Source organism: Armigeres subalbatus, chromosome 3 (assembly GCF_024139115.2).
Source record: "Armigeres subalbatus isolate Guangzhou_Male chromosome 3, GZ_Asu_2, whole genome shotgun sequence".
Classification (NCBI taxonomy): domain Eukaryota; kingdom Metazoa; phylum Arthropoda; class Insecta; order Diptera; family Culicidae; genus Armigeres; species Armigeres subalbatus.
In genome coordinates, this window is record NC_085141.1 from 189,144,063 (window position 1) to 189,168,541 (window position 24,479).

A 24,479-nucleotide genomic window follows, 5' to 3' on the forward strand; every position below is an offset into this window, starting at 1 on the left:
AAGATTTTGATTTGAAAAATTTATTGGAGGTAACAACTTTCCATTTGATGGGACTCGAACCCAAGACCCTCGGTACGCTAGTCTGGTGATTTTAATCAACTAAGCTACGAATGACTTCCGTCGGCCATCGCAACTTAGTTAGTTATGGGTCCTGTACACAGGGTTGGGAAAAATCAAATTTTCATAAAATCAAGAATGACCAAACTCACCCGCGATTTTACTTTTAAATTATCAAGTGATTAAAACTCGCCAGCGATTAAAAATCGTTTGAAAATCGAATCTTGATTTGAAGCATTTACCCACTGAAAAAAATGGAGCTCAGAATCAAGCGCGTTGAGCGACATAATCTGACGTTTACATTTGAACTGTGTGCAGAAATGAGAAGGACATTGCACGCGCTTTATCGGCATGTTTTGTCTCATTTTCACCTTTTGCTCGACATAGCTGGCAGTGGCATTCACACCACAATTTATTTTCAAGTTTTCTTGCTAGCGGCAAGCACGTATCATCGTGCACCACAAATATTCCGTGTATAGTAGAAAATCGAAAATTTGTTTTCAATAAAATGAAATATCTGCAGTTATCAGACGTCGCAACTCATTTCTGATTAGTGCGCATGATAGTACATCCATGCGTGCATGATGGGCACTACTAATGAAATATTTCAAATTGTCGCGACTCGCGTGGTCCGTGGTCCGTGCTCAATCGCGCGGTCCGGTTTGGTGCCGGCCCGACAATATATTTTTAATTTTCCAGCATAATTGGTGAGTACACAGGATTTTGTTTTTACACGATTTTTTTTCGCTCGTATTTTTGATCGTGTGACTTCAAGTTAACACCAAAATCTTCGCAACATGTTTCAAAAAATCCAGAATAAATCAAAGAAAAATCACATGATAATTAATATGCGTTAAACATTCAGGATTAGTACAAAATTGAAAAAATGTAAATCGTGTAAAAACAGAATCCAGTGTATTTCATTAAACGTTTATGGAATTGAACAAAATGAACTATAATGAATAATAAGATGCTAATTCAACAGGAATTAAATATTGAAAATGGCAAAATCCACCACGAATTGTGAAGCTGCTATGTGAGACACTGAGAACTATGAGGCAGAACACCGCAGAAACTCAGATTCCAGCAAGTGTTCGTTCGGTTCAGACGTCATTACATAGGTTCCGCTCGGAAGCACATCCATTACCGCAGGGAGCAGCGATGGGCCGATAAGAACTACAATGAAGCCCACTTGGGCACCCGCTGGAAGTCCAACCCGTTCGCCGGAGCCTCCCACGCCAAGGGCATCGTGCACGAAAAGGTCAGCTTCGAAGCCAAGCAGAGGAACTCAGCCATCCATTCCATAAGTGCCGCAGAGTGCAGCTCATCAAGAACGGCAAGAAAATGACCGCCTTCGTACCCAGGGCCTGAACTACATTGAAGAGAACGTTGAGGTCCTGGTTGCCGGTTTCGGTCGTAAGGGTCACACCGTCGGTTACATTCCCGGAGTTCGCAAGTTAAATGTGTTTTCCTTTAACGTCACCTATTGGATAAGCATGGTTTAGCATTTGAATAAATATTTAATATATTTCTGTTTTCAAATTTTGTTTTTGTCTTTTTTTAATTGAAACGGAGAAATAAAAATTATATTGCTCTACAAGGGTTTGATTCTTCATAGCTCCACAGCCGTCCGATATCGGACTTCTACGTCAGGCTCAGAGGGCTTGATTTTGCATAGCTCGACATCCGTCCGATATCGGACTTCCTCGTCGAGGCTCATTTGTTCTTTCAACGCTCGATCCGCTCGGCGCAAACGGAGCAAAATCGTTGGATATGAGGCGGATCGGCCAACCCTTGAATGTCATATATCGGTCTCAGTCGGACTGATCGTCGGCCTTCTAATCCGACTTATGCGTCCGATTTTTTCTTAGAGGGTACCGTTACATTTTGAACTCTTTTTCCTTACTAGCATGAAGCTATAATATAGGTTTTTTTAGGCTTCGCCGCCATAAGCCTCTGGGTCTGCCTCTGCTACGATGTCCCGCTGGGTTCCAGTCTAATGCTTGTTCACAGATTTCGTTTCCACCCCTACGTAGAGTGTGACTGACCCAGCCCCACTTCCGATCCCGAATTTCTGTTACTATCGGCCCTGGTGACAACGACGATGGAGCTCGTTGTTTGAGATCCAATTGAGAGGCCACCAGGCCCGAATTATATACCGCAGGCATCTGTTGATGAACACCTGCAGCCGTTGAGTATTCTCCACTGATACACACCATGTTTCGCTAGCGTATAACAGCACAGATTTCACGTTAGAGTTGAAAATTCGTATTTTGGTGCGTTCACTTATCTGCCTGTTTTTCCAGATATTTCTTAAACTCTCAAAGGCAGTCCTTGCTTTCTTGATCCGTGCGCCTATGTCAATCTTGGTACCGCCATCTGACGCTATCTGGTTACCAAAATATTAGAAGCTTTCAACATTCTCCACTGATTGCCCGGCTACTGTGAAATTGGAAGGAGTCGCCGTGTTTACATCCAACGATTTGATTTTCTTGACGTTGATGACCAAACCTGTCGAAGAGGAACGCTCGGCAAGGTCGTTGAGCCTACTCTGCATATCAGAGCGCCGTTGAGCGAGGAGTGCAACGTCGTCAGCCAATCCGAAGTAGTTTAGGTGTTACATGGTTATAGGCTGCCATAGCAGCCCATGGTTTCGTTCACGGTCAATCGCACCTACCAGAATCTCGTCGATTACGATGAAGAACAGTAACGGTGATATAATTCATCCTTGCATCACACCAACTAAGACACGGATAGGTCGGAGGATCAACGAGACCAGAGGATTGATTCGCACTCTTTACAAATCCGCCCAGCCCGTTGTTGGGGGCATAGAGTGTGATGCTCTGGTCTTGCTTGACTGTGGATATCAACAGTAAAGCACATGTGAAGATAGGACAAATCAAGCATCCGAAAGATATTCAATTTGCAAAAAAAGAGCTAACCGCGGTGGAGGTTGGTACTCGGATTCTGATGGCTTTCCCGCAAACGTGACCTTAAAGTGGTCTTGTTGTGTGGGGGGGTATCTAGAAAGTAGGAGGTTGAGGGTTCGAGTACCTCCAAGACACGTGGATTCTTTTTCGCAAATTTCATATCAATTTGTCTATTTCAAAACATGTGCTGTGCACATGCACAGCCAAAATATTTAACAAAAAATCTTCTCCGATACCATGGGCAGGAACTAATAACCGGGACGCGACACTCGCAATTTTCTCGTGTTGCACTTAATTCTCAATCGGTGTGTAGGAGTCCTAGGTATACAACTGAAAATACACTAAATACGCTGTCAGTTATCATGCATGTTTCTCTCACCGTGCATTACTGACAGCATCGATGTTTTTGTTATTTTTGTCAAACCTGTGTGTCAAGCATTCGGTTTATTTTATCGCTTATATTTTCGTAAGTATTTTTTTGCAATTTCCCCAATTTTCAATAGAAATAGTTATTTGATAACATTGGTTTTTTTTCGTTTCATAAGGACGCTACTGGCTCATTCTCTGGTTTAGGTAGTGATCCACACCGATCAGTTTGCTGTTCCAGTGGTTGGGCCGTAGTCTGTGCCATCCGGAAACTGGTGGAAGACCGGCGCCAATGGTGTTGGTTAGGACTTGATCCGTGATCCTAATCAGGAAACTGCTGGGGATGTCGTCCTCTGTTCTTTCCGTAAAACTGATAGTCCTACCACATAGTGTTGCCGTTGCTCGATATCGAAACTGTAAAATTCCAGCTTCTGCGCATGCAACTACCGCCGGCGTGGAGGGCAGGAGTATCTCGTTCAGGTCGTCGTATTTGATGCAAATTATTTCTAGGACATAAAAAAGTCGGCTGCTTACTATGGCGACCGCTTTCATCGATCCGGCGGCCGGTTTCCTCATCCATTTGGCGGGATTTGTTATTTCTGATCATCACTCTAAAGTTAAAGAATTTGAGCATGTTGCTAGTGATTCCCCAGGACGAGAGTCGTTGTAGGACTCCTGTGGTGCAAGCCCTATTATACGCTCTGGCTAAATCTAGCGTTGCGATTTCAATATGCATTCCATCTGCAATTGCATCTTCAATGATCTGTCCCAGCGCCCCAAGGTACGTTCCGGTTCCTTGACCCGGACTAAAAGCATGTTGCCGATAGTCAGTTTTTGCTCCGTGTTGATGAATTCCATCAAGCGTCTGTTTACCATCCTTTCAAGGATTTTGACCATACAGTTTGTTAGAGCAACGGGTCTATACTTTCGCACGTCGTTTGAGGAGCCGGTACACTTGGGAATCAGAACTACCAAGCTATATTTCCAACTATCGATGGTATCGATTAATCGCAACGTTTTGGATTGCAGTCGCATAGTTTTTATGTTTGTTAAGGAATTTAGTAGAGTAGCCGTCGAAAGCCGACATATCATGGAAATAGGTAACTAAAGCATCCGCAATCATCCGGATCATTGGACGTTGTACCGTCTATGTTTAAGGCAATTCCAGATTTTCTTCTTTTCCCTTGGAGGCTTTAATGATTTTTCGACAATCATGTTGAGCCTCTCTATACGCGGTAGATATGCTAATTACGTCAGGATGGTAGTTTTCTCCTTTTTTGGTACAAAGTTGTACTGAAAGGCTATAGGATTACTTCAAAAATGAGCTTTTGATAGAAGGCCCGGAGACCCATAGTGTTACATACCGATCGATTCAGCTCTACGAACCGAGGTGATGTCTGTTTGTATGTATGTATGTGTGTGTATGTGTACAAATTTTGTAAACACACTTTTTGGAACTTAGCATTACCCGATTTACTCGCAACAAACTGCATTCAACGTAATGTGGTCCATTGTTTGCTATTGAAAATTGGCCCGCTCGGACATTGCATTTCGGAATTATTGAAAAATCATTGTTTTTTCCCAAGGGTCCTCCCTTGGAAAAAAAAACATCAAAATCAAATTACTTGTCATAAGACGAGTTTGTACTAGAGGCCTGAATAAGAGAAACGCGGATAGGTATGTGCCGCCAATCGAACCGTCAAAAAACAGCAGCCAATCGCTTGACCAACCTGTCAAGCAGCCAAAATGTTGGCTCAAATACTGAAAACGGCTAAATTTCTTTTTATGCCATTTTTAAATAAACAAATTTGAATGCATTTTACATTAGTTTGCAATAATATATGCAAGTCATTTATAGATTCTGAAATGCAATTGCATTGTTTATTGGATTCTATTGTCATGTGATGTGGACACATTAACCCGTTTCGGTCTGACCTAGAAATCAAAATTGAAATAACCCGTGTAGGCTCATTTTTCGTCCGATTGCCGTGAAATTTTCAGGGAAGAAGCGTTATCATGTCTATTTTTTGGTACATGACTTGATTTGACCATGGTGCCAATCCGGCCGGATTTATTAAGGGGGGGTCCTGGGTCAGATGCAGTCAAAAACGGGTCATTTTTTTAAAACCATTGATAAATGAACGAAAGTGACTAGAATGCTGATGCAAACGTGGTCAATCATCATTGACCAGCATCAGAAGTTAGTTTTGATACATTTGAATCACCAGGACATGGTTCCGGATGTTCCGGGAACCTGGTTCCCTGGGGTATCCCTGGGGTGGTGGACACTTTTCAAGTGGACACAACCCAGTCTTGCGACATATCAAACTTCATGGTTTTGAAAGAGAATCCTAATAGATGAGTTTTTGGGACGTTTTGGACACATTGGCCACATCCGGAAGTGTTCCCGGGAGCCTGGTTCCCTCAAGGAAGTGGACAAATTTCGATTAGCACCGAAACCCATCTTGTGACATATCAAACTCCATGATTTTGAAATACAAGCTCAATAGATGAGTTTTTGAGAGGTTTTGGACAAAGTGGCCACGTTCGGAAGTGTTCCCGGGAACCTGGTTCCCTCAAGAAAGTGGACAAATCTTGCCTAGCACCAAACCCATCTTGCGACATATCAAACTCCATGATTTTGAAAGACAAGCTCAATAGATGAGTTTTTGAGAGGTTTTGGGCACATTGGCCACATCCGGAAGTATTCCCGGGATCCTGGTTCCCTCAAGGAAGTGGACAAATTTTGATTAGCACCGAAACCCATCTTGCGACATATCAAACTCCATGATTTTGAAAGACACGCACAACACATGTTTTTTGAGAGGTTTTGGACACATTGGCCTCGTCCGTAAGTGTTCCCGAGAGCCTGGTTCCATCAGGGAAGCGGACAAATTTCGAATAGCACCGAAACCCATCTTGCGACACACCAAACTCCATGATTTTGAAAGACAAGCTCAATAGATGGTTTTTTTTAGAGATTTTGGACACATTGGCCACGTTCGGAAGTGTTCCCGGGAGTCTGGTTCCCTCAAGCAAGTGAACAAATTTCCTTGGGTTATCACGCCTATCTAGAGAGTAGGAGGTTGAGGGTTCGAGTCCCTCCAAGACACGTGGATTCTTTTTCGCAAATTTCATATCAATTTGTCCATTTCGAAACATATGCTGTGCATATGCACAGCCAAGATATTTAACAAAAAAATGGTTTTCGTACGGCCGAGTTGCCGAATAATATGCAATTAATTGTCAATAGATGAGTTTTTGCGAGATTTTTGACACATTGGCCCATCCGCAAGTGTTTCCGGGAACCTGGTTCCCTCAAGAAAGTGGACAAATTTCGATTAGCACAAGCTCAATATATTAGTTTTCGAGTGGTTTTGGACACATTGACCACATCCGGAAGTGTTCCCGGGAACCTGGTTCCCTCAAGAAAGTGGACAAATCTTGCCTAGCACCAAAACCCATCTTGCGACATATCAAACTCCATGATTTTGAAAGACAAGCTCAATAGATGAGTTTTTGAGAGATTTTGGACACATTGACCACGTCCGGAAGTGTTCCCGGGAGCCTGGTTCCCTCAGGGAAGCGAACAAATTTAGCGCCGGAACCCATCTTGCAGTATGCCAAACTCCATGATTTTGAAAGACAAGCTCAATAAATGAGTTTCTGAGAGGTTGTGACCTACACTTTATCACTATATTGATTCGCGGGAGCTGATATTGAAGCTCAAGCATCTACCGTACAAGACAAGAGTATGGGTTACCTTACCATGTAAATCCACTACACTTCAGCACATCACAACAGAACATATCATCTGAGCCATACCCATGCCACATCGACTGAGCCGAATCAGAGCTTAGAGCACCAGATATAGAGATTAAACTACCTGCAAGTACCCCATGTATGCAAATTGTTTAGCGACGTGATCGTTAATTATAGGATTCGAGCACTCATCTCTCTTCGAATCCTCTATCCATTATTGCTCCAGATGTTTAAAAATTATCACCACCTCAGATCTCACTCTCAGTTATTTTTCCCACTAAAATATCGTTGCACGGACACGGATCGAGTTTTAGTTTTCGGTTAAATATCAAGCAGGCAAGTCTAGCTAGCCAATATTAAAAGAGCCTGGCCGAAAGTGAAGTGCTTTGATACCGGTGGTGTTAGAGTGAAGAAACCAGTGTTTCGATTATTAGAGATGTCTTCCTGCAGACCACCTCTTAATATGTGCATGCTGAGGGGCGAAATGGAGTAGAGCGTATGTTTGCTAGAGATCGGCCTTTCTATTCTTAGCCTACATCGATGGCTGTGCTCTTTGTGTCGTGTGATCTATTGGCTAAGGGTTCCACTAAGGCTAGTGAGAAGTCTGGCGCGGAGAATAAAATGTGGTTCGAATCATCGTCGAGGCCATCGTCTGTCCGGACAGATCTTCGCTCTGCTGCCGCCGGGGGATACTCGTAGACACTGACGTCACACAACACCACAATTATGTCTAACCTTAGTCAGTAAGCCGACGATAGATCGTAAGTACAAACCCTAATAAATTATCACCTACTCATTGCTGCATGTAAAACTGATGCTTTTGTGTTGTGACGGGATGGTTCGAGTATATCACATCGTTAAGGTTCTTTCCATACGAACCACTTAGAGGAGTTGGTAAGTGAATCGCAGCTCCCATTTCATACCGAATTTTGTCCTCCGTCTCATGCGACCTCCCCTCCCAAGGGGGTGGTGACAAGGTTTTGGACACCTTTTTCTAGTCCGGAAGAGTTCCCGGGAGCCTGGTTCCCTCAGAGAAGTGAACAAATTTTGATTAGCACCGAAACTATCTTGCGACATATCAAACTCCATGATTCTGAAAGACACGCACATCACTTGATTTTTTGAGATCTATTGAACACATTGGCCTCGTCCGTAAGTGTTCAAGGGAGCGTTCCCTCAGGGAAGCGGACAAATTGCGATTAGCACCGAAACCCATCTTGCGACATATCAAACTCCATGATTTTGAAAGACAAATTGAACAAATGATTTTTTTTTTTTTTAGATTTTGGACACATTGGCAACGACCGGAAGTTTTCTTGGGAACCTGGTTCAAGGGAGGGAGGGAGGAATCAAGGAAGTAAACAAATTGAGATTAGTACCGAAACTCATCTTGTGACGTAACAAACTCCATGATTTTGAAAGTCAAGCAAAATAATGCAGTTTGATATTTCGCAAGATGGGTTTTGGAGCCAATCAAAATTTGACCGCTTCGCTGAGAGAACCAGGCTCCCGGGAATACTCCCGGACGTGACCAGTGTGTCCAAAATCTCTCAAAAATTCATGTATTGTGCTTGTCGTTCAAAATCGTGGAGTTGAACATGCCGCAAAATGGGTTTCGTTGCTAATCGAAATTTGTACGGTCCCCTGAGGGAATCAGGCTCCCGGGAACACTTCCGGATGTGGTCAATGTGTCCAAAACCACTCAAAAACTCATCTATAGAGCTTGTTTTTCAAAATCATGGAGTTTGATGGGTCGCAAGATGGGTTTCTGTGATAATCAAAATTTGTCCACTTCCTTGAGGGAGCCGGGCTCCCGGAAACACTTTCGGACGTGATCAACGTGTCCAAAACCTGTCAAAAAATCATGTATTGTGCTTGTTTTTAAAAATCAGAGCTTGATATATCGCCAGATGGTTTTTGGTGCTAGGCAAGATTTGTCCACTTTCTGGGGGGAACCAATTTCCCGGAAACACTTCCGGACGTGACCAATGTGTCCAATACCTCTCGAAAACCCATCTTTTGAGGTTGTCTTTCAAAACCATGGAATTTTATGTGTCGCAAGATGGGTTTCGGTGCTTATCGACATTTGTCCGCTTCCCTGAGAGAATCAGGCTCCCGGGAACACTTCCGGATGTGGTCGATGTGTCCAAAACCTCTCAAAAACTCATCTATTGAGGTTGTCTTTCAAAACCATGGAGTTTGATGTGTCGCAAGATGGGTTTCGGGGCTTATCGAAATTTGTCCGCTTCCCTGAGGGAGCCAGGCTTTCGGGAACATATCCGGTCGTGGCCAATGTGTCCAGAACCTCTCAAAAACTCATCTATTGAGTTGTTTTTCAAAATCATGGAGTTTGATGGGTCGCAAGATGGGTTTCGGTGCTAATCGAAATTTGTCCACTTCCCTGAAGGAACCGGGCTCCTGGGAACACTTCCGGACGTGATCAACGTGTCCAAAATCTGTCAAAAAATCATGTATTGTGCTTGTTTTTGAAAATCATGGGTTTGATATATCGCAAGATGGGTCTTGGTGCTAGGCAAGATTTGTCCACTTTCTTGGGGGAACCAATTTCCCGGAAACACTTCCGGACGTGACCAATGTGTCCAAAATCTCTAAAAAAAAACATCTATTGAGCTTGTCTTTTAAAATCATGGAGTTTGGTGTGTCGCAAGATGGGTTTCGGTGCTAATCGAAATTTGTTCACTTCCTTGAGGGAACCAGGTTCCCGGAAACACTTCCGGATGTGGCCAATGTGTTCAAAATCCCTCAAAACCCATCTATTGAGCTTGTCTTTCAAAACCATGAAGTTTGATGTGTCGCAAGATGAGTTTCGGTGCTTATCGAAATTTGTCTGCTTCCCTGAGGGAACCAGGTTCCCGGGAACACTTCCGGACGTGGCCAATGTGTCCAAAATCTCTCAAAACCCATCTATTGAGGTTGTCTTTAAAAACCATGGAGTTTGATGTGTCGCAAGATGGGTTTCGGTGCTTATCGAAATTTGTCCGCTTCCCTGAGGGAACCAGGCTCCCGGGAACACTTCCGAACGTGGCCAATGTGTCCGAAATCTATCCTAAACTCATCTATTGAGCTTGTCTTTCAAAATCATGGAGTTTGATATGTCGCAAGATGGGTTTTGGTGCTAGGCAAGATTTGTCCACTTTCTTGAGGGAACCAGGATCCCGGGAACACTTCCGGATGTGACCAATGTGCCCAAAACCTCTCAAAAACTCATCTATTGAGCTTGTCTTTCAAAATCATGGAGTTTGATGTGTCGCAAGATGGGTTTCGGGGCTTATCGAAATTTGTGTCCGCTTCCCTGAGGGAGCCAGGCTTTCGGGAACATATCCGGTCGTGGCCAATGTGTCCAGAACCTCTCAAAAACTCATCTATTGAGCTTGTCTTTCAAAATCATGGAGTTTGGTGTGTCGCAAGATGGGTTTCGGTGCTAATCGAAATTTGTCCACTTCCTTGAGGGAACCAGGCTCCCGGGAACACTTCCGGATGTGGCCAATGTGTCCAAAACGTCCCAAAAACTCATCTATTAGGATTCTCTTTCAAAACCATGAAGTTTGATATGTCGCAAGACTGGGTTGTGTCCACTTGAAAAGTGTCCACCACCCCAGGGATACCCCAGGGAACCAGGTTCCCGGAACATCCGGAACCATGTCCTGGTGATTCAATTGTATCAAAACTAACTTCTGATGCTGGTCAATGATGATTGACCACGTTTGCATCAACATTCTAGGCACTTTCGTTCATTTATCAATGGTTTTAAAAAAATGACCCGTTTTTGACTGCACCTGACCCAGGACCCCCCCTTAATAAATCCGGCCGGATTGGCACCATGGTCAAATCAAGTCATGTACCAAAAAATAGACATGATGACGCTTCTTTCCTGAAAATTTTATGGCAATCGGACGAAAAATGAGCCTACACGGGTTATTTCAATTTTGATTTTTAGGTCAGACCGAAACGGGTTAAATAGCGGATTGTGAGATTTTATCTTCATAAACCATTTCTTCCTTTTCATGTGTTGCTCTTTGATGAAGAAGATTGAATGCAGTGTTGGCAGAGTCATATTTTCTATCCGCGTTTCTCTTATTCAGGCCTCTAGTTTGTACTAGCCACCCTATAACCAGAGACCGGCGGAGTGAAAAACTGTCGAAATGGCAACGTATGAAAATGCATGAAATCGTGAAAATAATACCGGCATCACTTGAACTTTTTGCCTGCTTCTTATGGATGCAAAAAGTAAACAAGTCGAATTGGAACCGCTTTTGACGGTTCGATTGGAAACAAGATGGCGTCTTCGCCGATCTCTTATTGTAGTATTTCTAGTTTGTACCATCCCATTTAATTCCACCACTTGATTGTAGGTCAAGTTACATACATACAAGACACGTATTTCGACCTCAACAGTAAGGTCGTCTGCAGTGTCTCGTACTTGACTCGACTCGAGTTTTTTAGCTCAAAATATTTTTCTTAATAATTCAAAATCATAGTTTTTTCTTCAAAAATGTTGGCAATGCATAGTAATTAATGCAAAAACATGCAAAATGATAGAAAAAATGCGATCTATTCACCTAAAGTGCTTTTTTGACCTTTCTTACGTGATATTTTAAATACCTATATCATATCAATCTACATATAGCTTTTTCGACAATCATCAGAAAACGGATTTCAATCATTTCCCTTCTACCATAAGTATAAATCATCTGAAAAGTTTCTAAGCTATAACGAACTCTATCGTTGCGATCCCGAACTGTCTGAACAACTATCATGTACATAAACAAAACCGTTTCTATCTCTACAAACAATTCTTTAATAAATAGGTTCCATAGCAGTCGCTAGAGCCAGAAGCGGTTAACAAGCCGCTCCACATTCTCCTCCTCTATCTTTTATTCTCTCGCAAGTTTACTACCCTGAAACTGAACTGTTTCGGACCCCTTATGGGTCTGAAGCAGAGGACGGGACGCTCGAGCCTACCAGTCAGTGGATGGAAAGGTCCGTTGTGATAAAGGGTCTATCACAAGCCTCGGATAACCTGGAATAAGTTTTCCACGAGTCGAGTTCACATTGATTTCATGAGTTCTATATATTAATCGTCACGTTGAAAATTTAAGCCAGCAGTGTAAACGTATTGCCTAGTGTCATACAACGTAGATTGGCCACGGCCCGGGGATACGTTGAGTATAACAAGAAGAACAAGAATAACAAGACTTCCCTGGGCATAAAAGTATCATCGTGCTAGCCTCATGAATTACGGATCCAAAAATGGTAACCTGGCTTAGAAACCTCGCAGTTTGCTGTGGAAGTGCTTAATGAACACTAAGCTGCAAGGCGGCTCTGTCCCAGTGTGGGGATGTAATGCCAATAAGAAGAAGAATTCAAAGTAATTTGGAATTTATTTCATATTAGGATTTTTTCAAATTGAATTTCAATTAAACTTTGAAAATAAATTCAAATTGACTTAAAATAAAATTGAAGGTAAATTATAATAAATAAAACTAGATGAAAACTAATTTGGTTTTGAACCAAATTAACAATGCTTCTGGCCTGCTTTTCAACGTAGTATACGGAAGTATTCTATTAACGTTTCCTCAGTTATTAATTAAAAGCTTTCTATACCCGCCTTTGCATGAGTATGTATGTTATATGGCAAGTACAATGGATACACTATGCCCAGAGAGTCGATAATCTTTTCCATCCGAAAACATCCTAGACTGGACCGAGAATCGAACTTGCCATCTCCAGATTGGCAATCCTACGTTTTTCTCGCAAGGATAACTGGTAGGGTCTCCAGAAACTTATTCAAAAAATAAATTTAATGTGACTAATGAAAATATAAAAATGTAGGTCTAAATTTAATTAAGATTTAATTGATATTACAATTGGGATTGAATTTGAACTGAACTGAATGATAAATATAATTAATAAGATTGAAGTTCTCATTTAGCATTTTCTTCTTCATTATTAGCATAACATCCCTCACTGAGACATTGCCGCCTCGTAGCTTTGTTCATCAAGGAGCTTTCACAGTTATGAACTGCGAGGATTCAAGGTCATGTAACCATTTTTGCAGTTGTATATATCATGATACTTTTATGCCCAGAGATAATCGAAATTAAAATTGAACTGAAGTAAATTAAAACTCAATGAATCGCCTGCTTTGAGCGTGCTTACAGCGGCACACTAGGAGTTAACTTTTGGAAATCAGTATGGCGAAAGGCATCTAATGTTTAATATTTCGAAAAAAAGAACCTTAATCGAAAAATATTTGGTAGGCGTAGTAGCGGACACCATCCTTCATAACCGGTACCAAATAGTTTTTCATGAAAAGTTCCTAATTTTGAGAAAACCCGCGTTAGATGTCTTTCGCCATACAAATTTCTGGCGGTTAACTCATGCTGGCTATTTTGCGCATATACTATAGCGCCTGGATGTAGCAGCGGCGGGTAGAAAAGCAGCCACTGCCAATAATTCATTGAAATTAAATAGGGAAAAATAATAAACTAAACTTATATACTGAATATGAATTAAATTTAAATGATGTTAGAATAGAAATAAATTGGTATAAAATTCGTATCGAATTTAAATGAAATTACATTTGAATTAAATTGTGATGTAAATTTATTTGAATAATATCAATTTAAATTAAAGGGAAGTTAAGTTCAATCTAAATTTAATTAATTAGAGATAAATAAAAACTAGATAGAACGTTTGTCTTATTTGGCTAAATTGGCCTTTGCTTATTTATTTTATCTAATTTGTTCAAGTACCGACATCCGACATGTTAGAGTTCTATAAAATATTATTTGATAGCATAAATGAATTACTGTTTTCTTCCTTGAGCCTTTTCTTCCGAAATAATAGCATTTAATAAAGTTGTTCTAATCCAGGTTGGGAAATGCTGCATTTAAATAAATCGATCAATACTCCGAGTTCTCCATCTCTTCTTTTTTCTCCTCTGCGTCATCTTCGGTGTTCTTCTTCTGGCCAACGCTGTAAATTCGCACAACCGATTTCTGCACTTCCATCCTGGTTCTCTACAATGACCATCTGACTTCCGTACAGGTTGATGGCCAAAGCATAGATGTTGCGCATCACATCGACCATCTAAATGTGACCGCCAGTCGTATAATCTACCGGTACCACCATTCGCAGGAGTAGATGTGTATACTGGTAACATCCGGTGCACCCTGAAGAATGGCCTGTGCTGTCAAGTTACTAATGTGCCATTAGTCATTTTACTTTGCATCCTTGAACGCTGTATGGAGTCACATCAGGCGACCGAAAATTGAATGTGTGAGTTTCGACTTAGGATAGCCCCTTGCTGGTGACACATTGACGCTCAACATTGGTTCCGAGCCATCGGATGCTTGTGGGTCAACTCATGTGATTTTCGGCAAGGAAAGTTTCCTGTTCACGTTTGTCCGTTGTCGAATCGGAGATCAGTACTATTTCCAGCATATTTCGGAACTGTAGTATGGCTCGAGTGCGGTGGCCGATGCCATCTTAACTAACCTGATCGATGAAACTTTGGCAGTGGTGCTTCGTTATCCGGCGAGTTTTCCGGGTTATCTCTATGGTTTGCACTTCTGTTTGGATTGGCATTTTTGCCAGCCTTGCTGCTACTTTTGGTCACACATTTTTCGATGCTTAGATGACTGTCTGGAAGCAAGAAAAATGTATTAAGTTTTTACTCATTTGAAACAATTATTACAAGATTTCTAATAATTATTATCGCAAATATATAAATAACATTATCTGTGCTGGTTTTTCTATGTTGAGCACAGCACTATCACTGCTGCATTACACTTAATTTGTTTCATAAATACCTTGCTGCGAGTGAATACTTTCACATGGTAGTCCACGGGACGCGATGTTGTTGGTACTGGTTAATGACGACACTTGCTTTAGAAATATGTGCGCACTGCACTGGTAAAATGGCTTGTTCCGGTGTTGAAGTAGAGCTCTTGTATTTCCGACGCAAATCGTCAAAATCCAACAAATAATAGAAGCTCAAATCAGCAACAGGCCTTGACGTAGCTGGTACATCGAATAGGACGGGAAACGTAAATAAATAAAACGTATAAGTGTTGACGTTAGGAATTTGTCAAAACTCACAGCAAACACTTTCAAATATATTTACCAAAATGTGAGTTAAATACACTAGCGCCTCTGGCGGTGCTGGTCTCGTGAGCTCATCTGGGTTGCATGAATTTTAAATCGGTTCTTCGGGACTCCGATGTCCCGGTTATTAGTTCCTGACCATGGGGTCCCATAATGCGCATAGTCAAATCACTTACAACCCATTTGTCAAACCAACATTTCCACATGTAAGGAAAATCAACCAACCACCAACCAACCAACCAACCAGTATATGGTGCAACACATCATTTTCTTCATAACTTTTGAACACAATGATCGATCGTGATTATATTCACGTCGAGTGCAACTTGAGAAAATTGTTCAAGAATTAGGCCGATACAAATATTTAAAAACAATTATGTGTCCCCCCCCCTCAGATTTTTTCGCCCAAAAATAATATTTTGAGGGGGCAACAAAAAAATATTGGGTTATTTTGAAGATTTTCAAAACATTTTTGCCTTTCTCGTACAACAAAGTTGTACCTGAAAGGCTTTCATTTCACTCCCAAAACGTACTTTTTATAGAGCGCTTGTAGACCCATAGTATTATATACCATTCGATTCAGCTCGACAAACTGAGCAAATGTCTGTCTGTCCGTGTGTGTGTCCGTGTGTGTGTGTGTGTGCGTATGTGTGTGCACATTGAAACATTAGCCAATTTTTCTAGTACTAAAACTGAATCGATTTTGCTACAACAAGTTGCATTCGATGGGGAATGTTTTCTTCTTGTTCGCTATTGAATTTCATAATGATGGCACGGCTCAAAAAATAGTAAATATTCAAAGAGTTATGAGACATCATTATTTCGTAACAAATAAGCTATCGATTTTCTAGGTTATGTTCTCCCAAGACACAATTTATTCGAAACCGGCACACTGACAGCATAGAATACACAGCTTACACGGAAGAAAAAAAACTTCACAAAGAAACATAGAAACCCATTAATGAGTTAAAAAGTACCTATTTTAAGATTTCATGTATACACTGAAAATTCTAGTTTATTTTTTCAAAATGACCTAAGAAACATATTTTCATGAATGAATTTTAATATTGCGATCAACAGACCAATATGATAGCTTTTGATTGCGGTACACAAATTAATTCATGAAAAAAAGATGACATATGTTCTTTTTAAAAGTTAGGCGTCATTTCTGACATTTCTTTCCCCTATGGGCCGATGTGAGCAGTGAGAAGTGAAAAGTGAGACGTGAGAAGTGCGAAGTGAGGAGTGAAAAGTAAGAAGTAAGAAATGAAAAATGAGAAATGAAAAATCACCGGATGATCCGAAATGAAAACAAAAATGTTTTTCCAAATTTAATCTAGACTATCCTTTGAAAAGAGCTGAAATTTTTTTTGCTAATATTTTCAAATGGATATAATAGAAAAACGACGCATCCCACAAAAAAGTGTTGTATGGGTGACCATCGCAAAATCAGTCAAAATTTCTAGTGAAAATATCGGAAACAATCCAAATTGAGTCCTACACTGAAAAAAATCAGTTTAAAAATTTTAAAGTCGATTTGCGAAAAAATGCTCTTTTTTATTTAAATGAAATTTTGTCTCAAGATAGGTGATTATGTTCCCTACCAACCGTCCATACATCGCAAGCTGGGCACTCTTAAGGAAAAAAGTTTTTCTAACAAAAACCTTTTTCTTGTCGGAATTATTTTCAGTGTATTTTCATCTGAAACTAAACCAATGAAAGCCATCGTTATAGAACCCCAAGCAAATCTATTTTTATGATACATTGTCTAATTTAGTCACTAAATGTAGTTTGTTTTAAATTAAGAGTAATATTAAAAGGGGTTTATATCTTCAAAAATATTATATTCAATTATTAGCTTCTTTAGTTGCAACCAGTTACGACCAAAAAATTGTACTCTGCCTGACTGTACAGAAATACTTAATATGAGAATATATGAATAACTATATTAAATCCACACCTTAAAGACACTGAAAGAATCAATTCCGTCAAGAAAAGTTTTTGTTAGAAAAACTTTTTCCCTTGAAAGTGCCCAGCTTGCGAGGTATGGACGGTTGGTAGGGAATATAATCACCTATCTTGAGACAAAAATTTCTTCCAAATCAAAAGAGCGTTTTTTGCAAATTGACTTTTATTTTTTAAATTGATTTTTTAGTGTAGGGTTCTATTTAGAGTTTTTCAAAAGTTTTATTAGAAAGTTTGAATGATTTTGCGACAGTCACCCATACAACACTTTTTTGTAGGAAGCGTCGTTTATCGATTATATCCATTTGAAAAAATCAGTAAAAACAAGTTTGACCCTTTTTAAAAGACAGTCTGCATCAGATTTGGAAAACCTAAGTATGCACTTTTCTTTTTACAGCACCTTCTAAGTATTGACCAATAAATTGACAAAAAGTCAACTTAACAATAAGAACACTTGCAAGTTCCCAAAAAGTCCTATTTGGCTTCATGCATTTCTATTACATTTCTCGCATAACTTTTCAAAAGGACCTAAGTAACATTTTTTCATGAATTCTCGCTTAACTTTTCAAAAGCACCTAAGTAACATTTTTTTCATGAATTAATTTGAATACTGCAATCAATAGTTTTCATGTTGTTCTGTTGATTGCAGTACTAAAATTAATTCATTAAAAAAATGTTACTTAGGCCCTTTTGAAAAGTTATGCGAGATTTATAGTACAGCAAAACGCCATCTAGTAGAAAATCTAGATGGATTATTCCATTGCTGACAAACGTTCATTTCGAACAAAAACCGCAAGTTGCTGGTTGTTTTTTTTTTCATATTCTGTCTCGCTCAAACCAACAGCGAATAATCTAACGACTACTTTCACGAACACTTTATTGTCAGATTTTCTGGATATGATACACTGCGCGGCGTTTGTAATGTTCCCAAATGGGTACTTGCACAAAACTTCACGCGGCGAATGACTGTCGAAAGGTACGCCAAACGATACACCGCAATGCTATTCATCCATAAGAATCAAGTAAACGGGGTGCAGAAAGCGCGGCGGTACCTTTCATGAAAGGTTCGCCGCGTGCAATTTTGAGAAAATCAGGCAATAAGGACCAGCCACTTTAACCGACCGTGTCCATTTAGCAAGTATGGTGTTGAATATTGTCTATCCGGAATAAATTTATACCGCTCTTTATACCGAAGTTGGATTTTTCTCCAGATACAGGCAACTTTCCCAACTTCGGAAGTGGTGCGCTGGATTCGTCTAAAGATGCGCTAAACAACGCATCAATTAGTTTGACAAATAAAACTTCGGAAGAAAGTTCGGTTCGGAAGTCCCGACTTCCGAATTCTAAGTTGGTGCTGCGCCGACAATATTGTCTGTTTCCTTGGTAACAAAACGCGCCGACCATTTTTTAGGCACTATCAAAATCGTCGCCAACATCTTTATACTAAAATTAGGTTAGTTTAATTAGAAAATAATGTCAATCTGCATTAAAAACAGGGCTCAATTTTGGGAAATAATGTGATTATTGAGTATATAAAATTTTATTCACAGTTGATTTGACAGATCTTATGGCCATTTCTGCTGGCGACGATTTTGGCGTCAATTTGTTTTGCGACGATTTCAAATCGTCGCGGCCGATAAGGTGGGAAATTGATAATATAATCTGTAGATTAAAAAAAACAGTTTAATAAAGTAAAAAAAACTCAGCAAGTAACCCCACAATATTGAGTAAAACAAATTAAGTGTGTAGCATTTCCACATTCAATGAATAAATTTCGCACCGTGTATACTGACAGCATTAAAGTTTGTGTTGCTTCTTTCGTGCTTTATTGATGATGCTAACCTCTCAAGCAAAGCTTCAAATGTGGAACACGAAAACTAACACACGCGCTATAGAGACCGAAGCCGATGACTTTATCCGCTCGCATCAACACAGTTGTAAAAATTTCATCGTTGGAAATAAAAATCGCATTCGTACATGCTTTCTCGTGCGCTCGTTACGTTTGCTGCCATTTTTTCCTGCTTTGGAAGGAAAGAAGAGGCGTGTCATTGAGGCTAACTGCTTATTGGGTTGGGTGGAATGATGGTGTAGTTTGGGCATTTGGGTGATTTGAACATAACGTTCGTTTTCATACACCTCATTATTTCCATATTATGCGGCTTTTTTCCATTGATATTTATGTGAATTGTGTTGTTAATTTTCACAAATTTTCTTGTACAATTATTACACAAAGGCATGCAAAATCAATGTATGAAATACAACTAGTTTTATTGAACTTTAATATTACATTGGTGAAAAAAACACTACGTGGGAATCGGCCCTAAAACAATTGTAGACGCGCTGTCTGGACAGTTAATCCATATTGTATTTTATAATGTATTTTTTAAAACGTGCCGCTGCGCTAATTATTGTACTATTTACCCACGATCGCATATTTGTAACATATGCATTTTTTCCTTTCTCGTACAACAAAGTTGTACCGAAAGGCTATATGATTGCTCCAAAAAAACTTTTGATAGAAGGCCCGGAGACCCATAGTGTTATATACCGATCTACTCAGCTCGACAAACTGAGGTGACGTCTGTTTTTTGTGTATGTATGTGTATGTGTACAAATTTTGTAGACACACGTTTTAGAACTTAGAATTATCCGATTTACTCGCAACAAGTTGCATTCGACAGGGAATTGTTTGCTATTGAAAATGGGCATGATCATTGCTTTTCGGAATTATTGAAAAATCATTGTTTTTTCCCACAGGTCCCCCTTGGAAAAAAAATCAAAAAACAATTGTTTTTGAATGGTGGCAAGGCAAAAATATTAAAAATGATCGAAAAAATGTGATCTATTCACCCAAAGAGCTTTTTTGACCTTTTTAAAGTGATTTTTTCAATATATTTTATAATGCACGAGAAAGGCATCATCACTGCTAGGTGGATTAATCTGGGTTTTTAATAAATCCGATGAGTTTTTTTTTTTAATTTTCCTTCATTTTATTATTGATTTTTTATTGTCCCCCCCCCCCTTGACCTTTTCGAGACTACTAGGACATAATTTAAATTAAATATTTGTAACGGCTTTACTATATATAAAAAAGGGCTAATGTTTTTCGGTTTTCGTGTGCACACACACATATACACACGAACAGACAGACATTTGTTCAGCACGACGAGCTGACACGATTGATTTAGAACATCATGGGTCTCCGAGACTTCTATAAAAAGTTCGATTTAGGAGTGAAATGATAGCCTTTCGGTACAATTTTATTGTACGAGAAAGGCAAAAAGTTGGAATGTCTAGTCTCGTGCAATAAACCATTTTCAAAACAAAAATCAGCTCGTATTTTTTAATATTATTTTGAATTCCGTTGGCTATACCTTGCCGTGGTAAATTTTTGTGATTCTACTTTTTCTCTAATGACAGCATTCATCCAGTTCTTCTAGCTCATTGCGTTGGCTGGAAAGATCGCGGTACTAATCTTAATGTAGGGTAATGCCCCACATAATAATAATAAGAATTGATTCCGTACGATAGCAGCCCCCCTCTGTTCAGAGAAATACAATTGTTTTTTTTTGCACTAATAATCTATTTTGGATTTACTTGACCAATGGATTCGAAGGTCGGTTCACTTGCCTATTTCAAACGTTACCTTTTACAGCAAGGTTTGCCAAAATCAATAAATGTTTGATAGATTACCTTGTTTTTTGCTTCTTGTCTATCAAAACAGATGTCAAAACATCGGAAAAAGAAAGAGAAGTCCGAGGGAAACAGCCAAAAGCACGTGGCAGACTTGTCAGTTTTGACAGATGTTACTATGAAAACGTGTGTGAAGGTGAAAACGGCGATTTCAACGACTGTTCAAGAAGCGACTATTTCGAACGGTCGGGTCCAATAGGGGAATCCACGTACAATATTATGAATTATAATTAACATTGCAAACGAAGAAAACAAACCAGAAACGGAAAAATGACGAGTGTAAACCAACGTTGTAAGAAAATCATCACGAATGACGGCATATGAGTCGAAAACTTGCAGCTTTGTGTCTGCGCTCAAAACTCTCAACGGTGTACAACACGCGTCGGAGTCGTCCGGGTCAACATTGGGCGGCTACAAGACGGTAGACTAGCCCAAAACTACGCGCAGCAGCTAGAAGTGGCACTCCTAACGGAATAGCAGCTTCTCTTGAAGATATTCGATCCGCCATCGCAACCGCTGCACTATGCACGGTACCCCTGAATCAGAGAAATGACTGGGTTGACGGCGAATGTGAGCAGTTAGTGGAAGAGAAGAATGCAGTATGGGCGAGGAACGATACCAAGGGCGCGAAACAGACAAAACTCGATTATTCGGTGGAAAAATTGCCAGCAGGAGGATCGAGACCGTGAAGAAACGTACCAACTGTACCACGCTAATGAAGCACGGAAGTTCTATGAGTAGTTAAACCGCTCACATACGATCCACTTGCCACATCAAAGGTGGCGACAGTACTACGAAGAGCACCTGAATGGCGATGTAGCAGACAACGGTGGTGGTATGGTAATGAACTTGGGAGCATGTGCGCAGGATATACGTCTTCCGGCTCCGGATCTCCAGGAAATCCAGGAGGAGATCGGCCGGCTGAAAAACAACAAAGTTGACTAACTACCAAAAGAGCTGTTGAAACACGATGGTGCGGGACTGGCTAGAGCGCTACACTGGGAAGTTACTAAGGTTTAGGAGAATGAGGTTCTGCCGTAGGAGTGGATGGAAGGTGTCGTGTGTCCCATCTGCAAAAAGGGCGATAAGCTAGATTGTAGCAACTACCACGCAATAACATTTCTGAACGCCCTTACAAGGTACTCTCCCAAATTTTATACCGCCGACTAACACCAATTGGAGGAGAGTTCGCGGGCAGTACCAGGCTGGATTTAAGGGCGAACGCTCTACCACGGACCATGTGTTCACCGTACGTCAGGTATTGCAGAAATGCCGCTAATACAACGTGCCCACACATCATCTATTTATCGACTTCGAAGACACATATGATACAATTGATCGGGACCAGCTATGGTAGCCAATGCATGAGAACGGAGATAAACGGAATTCCCGATAAACTGATACGGTTGATTAAGTCGACGTTGGGTCGGGTGATGTGCATAGTTTGAGTTCCAGGGGCATTCTCGAGTCCCTTCGAAACGCACAGAGGGATACGGCAAGGTGATGGTCTTTCGTGTCTGCTATTCAACATCGCTTTGGAGGGAGTAATACGAAGGGCAGGGATTGAGACGAGTGGTACGATATTCACGAAGTTCGTCCAGTTATTTGGTTTCGCCCTCAACATTGATATTATGGCACGTAACTTTTAGAAGATGAAGGAAGCCTACATCAGACTGAAAAGGGAACCCTACTAGTTGCTAAGCAGCACACATGTACCACGTAGGTTACTGCAACTCATATGGGACCAGATTTGGTCACAATCTAGTTGCTGCAACCATTTGTGTGTGACTTGTGCTGCTCGGGAAGTTAAACGGATTGGATAAGTCACCAACACGTTGAAGATGAAGTACATGATAGGAAGAGGCTCAAGAGAGGACAATGTAAGCCACCCACCACGAGTTTCTATCGGCGGTGTTACGAAACAATAAACTCCGCAGCTTAAAGCATTCTCCCAGAAAAAAAAAACGGGTCTGCTAGAATGGCGTCCTAGAATCCTTCTGTCGCATCCGCCGCAACACTTCCAATCGTGATCTTTCATGCGTCGCCTTGGTCGATTGTCGTCGATGTCGATTGAATCGAGTCGTATTATTTCTTATGTCGTTTGTAGTGATCAGTTCAACATGGGCCTGCGTGAACATTCTGTCTCGCCGGAGGCCGTCGTGTAAGGTCTGTTCAGTATCCCATCCAACGCAAGGACTTATCCTAATGCACGTTGAGCGGCACAAGGTCTATTTTGTGGCGCCTGCTTGCGGATACATGCTTTGTATAGTTTCACAGACACTAATGTCGAATTCCATCACATCCTTTGTAAGCCCTACAACTTGCAGTGGCCTGCGGAGGGGTCGTCAAACTCTTGGGCATACACCCTGCTGCACCTCAATTCAAACATGTGGTTAACACAAAATTGTGAGATTTTTTTATAATAATTGCATTAAAATCTCCTAAAGTTTTATACAGTTTTTGCAAGGTTTTATACATAACGGTACTGAAATATGGCATCCGCTGAATCCGAAAACAATCTTGGCATAATATTTAGGCTTACTTACATACCCGAACTTTCATCTTAAATGCATGCATAAAATTCTGTACAATACCTCTACCAACAGTTTTCTGCATTCGGGATCCATTTTATAGCCATTTTCCCCTAAACAGACCGATTGCAATCAATAAGACCCCATAATAATCAGAAAAAAAAATTCTAGTGATGTAAGGGAAAATATTCCATTTGGTTGAAATACTACCCGACTAGAAGAGCATAACAAAAATTGAACACAATTTTAACATATTGTGATATTTATAACTTATTTTGATACAATTTTGTTCTCAGTAGCCATTATCTTTCAAATGTTGTAACAGGATTATATCATTATATGATTTGAAAAATGCTTAACACCGAATTGCCCAATAGTAGGCAATTAAAAAAGATGTAGCAAAGTCTCCCTGCCATAGGTATCACAACGCTGATATAATTTGAGAAGGTTGCCTTATTTGTTATGTTGTTAATTTCATGTTCTCGAAAAATATTCTTGTTCAGACAAAAACAAAAAAATAATGATTGTTGATCACAATCTGGAGACCTATCACGACCTGTAAAAATTCCAACTGCACAGAAACAATATATTTTGTATCTGATTCTGTTATAAATTTCTAACAGAATATGTTATTTTTATGATAAAATTGTAACAAAATTTGATAGTTTTTTGTTTCCAGTAGTGCAGTTTTTTATAGAAATTTAGTTATTTTAACAACATATCCTGCACCATGTTTCTAACAAATTCTGTTATAAAAATTTAGTATAACATAATAACATAGTATGATATAATTTTGATATGATCTTCTAGTGTGGTAGTGAGTCATTTTAGCCGGAGACGATATGGGCATGCTGCCAAAGTAGATCTGTACTCTGGTAATTGAAAAAGCAAACAAAATTATCGATTTGAAAATCTCATTGTTTTTATAAAAGTATTTGCAAAGCATTACTTTTCACTATTGATTTTTTTATGTATATCTTATTCCTGAAATAAATTCAGCTGCATAAAAAGATGATGACTAATGAAATTGGAGACACCCATATAG

At 40.1% G+C, this 24,479-nt stretch overlaps 1 long non-coding RNA gene and 1 pseudogene across 2 annotated transcripts; one reads left to right on the forward strand and one right to left on the reverse strand.

Moving 5' to 3' along the window:
- Positions 1-47: 47 nt before the first annotated feature.
- Positions 48-1,562, forward strand: LOC134222191 (small ribosomal subunit protein uS12-like; annotated as a pseudogene).
- A 9,510-nt stretch (positions 1,563-11,072) lies between these two features.
- On the reverse strand, positions 11,073-15,376 carry LOC134227660 (uncharacterized). 2 transcript variants are annotated; one of them, XR_009983717.1, is made up of 3 exons: positions 15,265-15,376; positions 14,951-15,161; positions 11,073-14,783 (listed from the first exon to the last, which is right to left on the reverse strand). It is a non-coding gene; the product is annotated as an uncharacterized LOC134227660 (long non-coding RNA). The 2 variants fall into 2 exon arrangements; XR_009983716.1 differs by having other exon boundaries at positions 15,240-15,354.
- Positions 15,377-24,479: the final 9,103 nt, after the last annotated feature.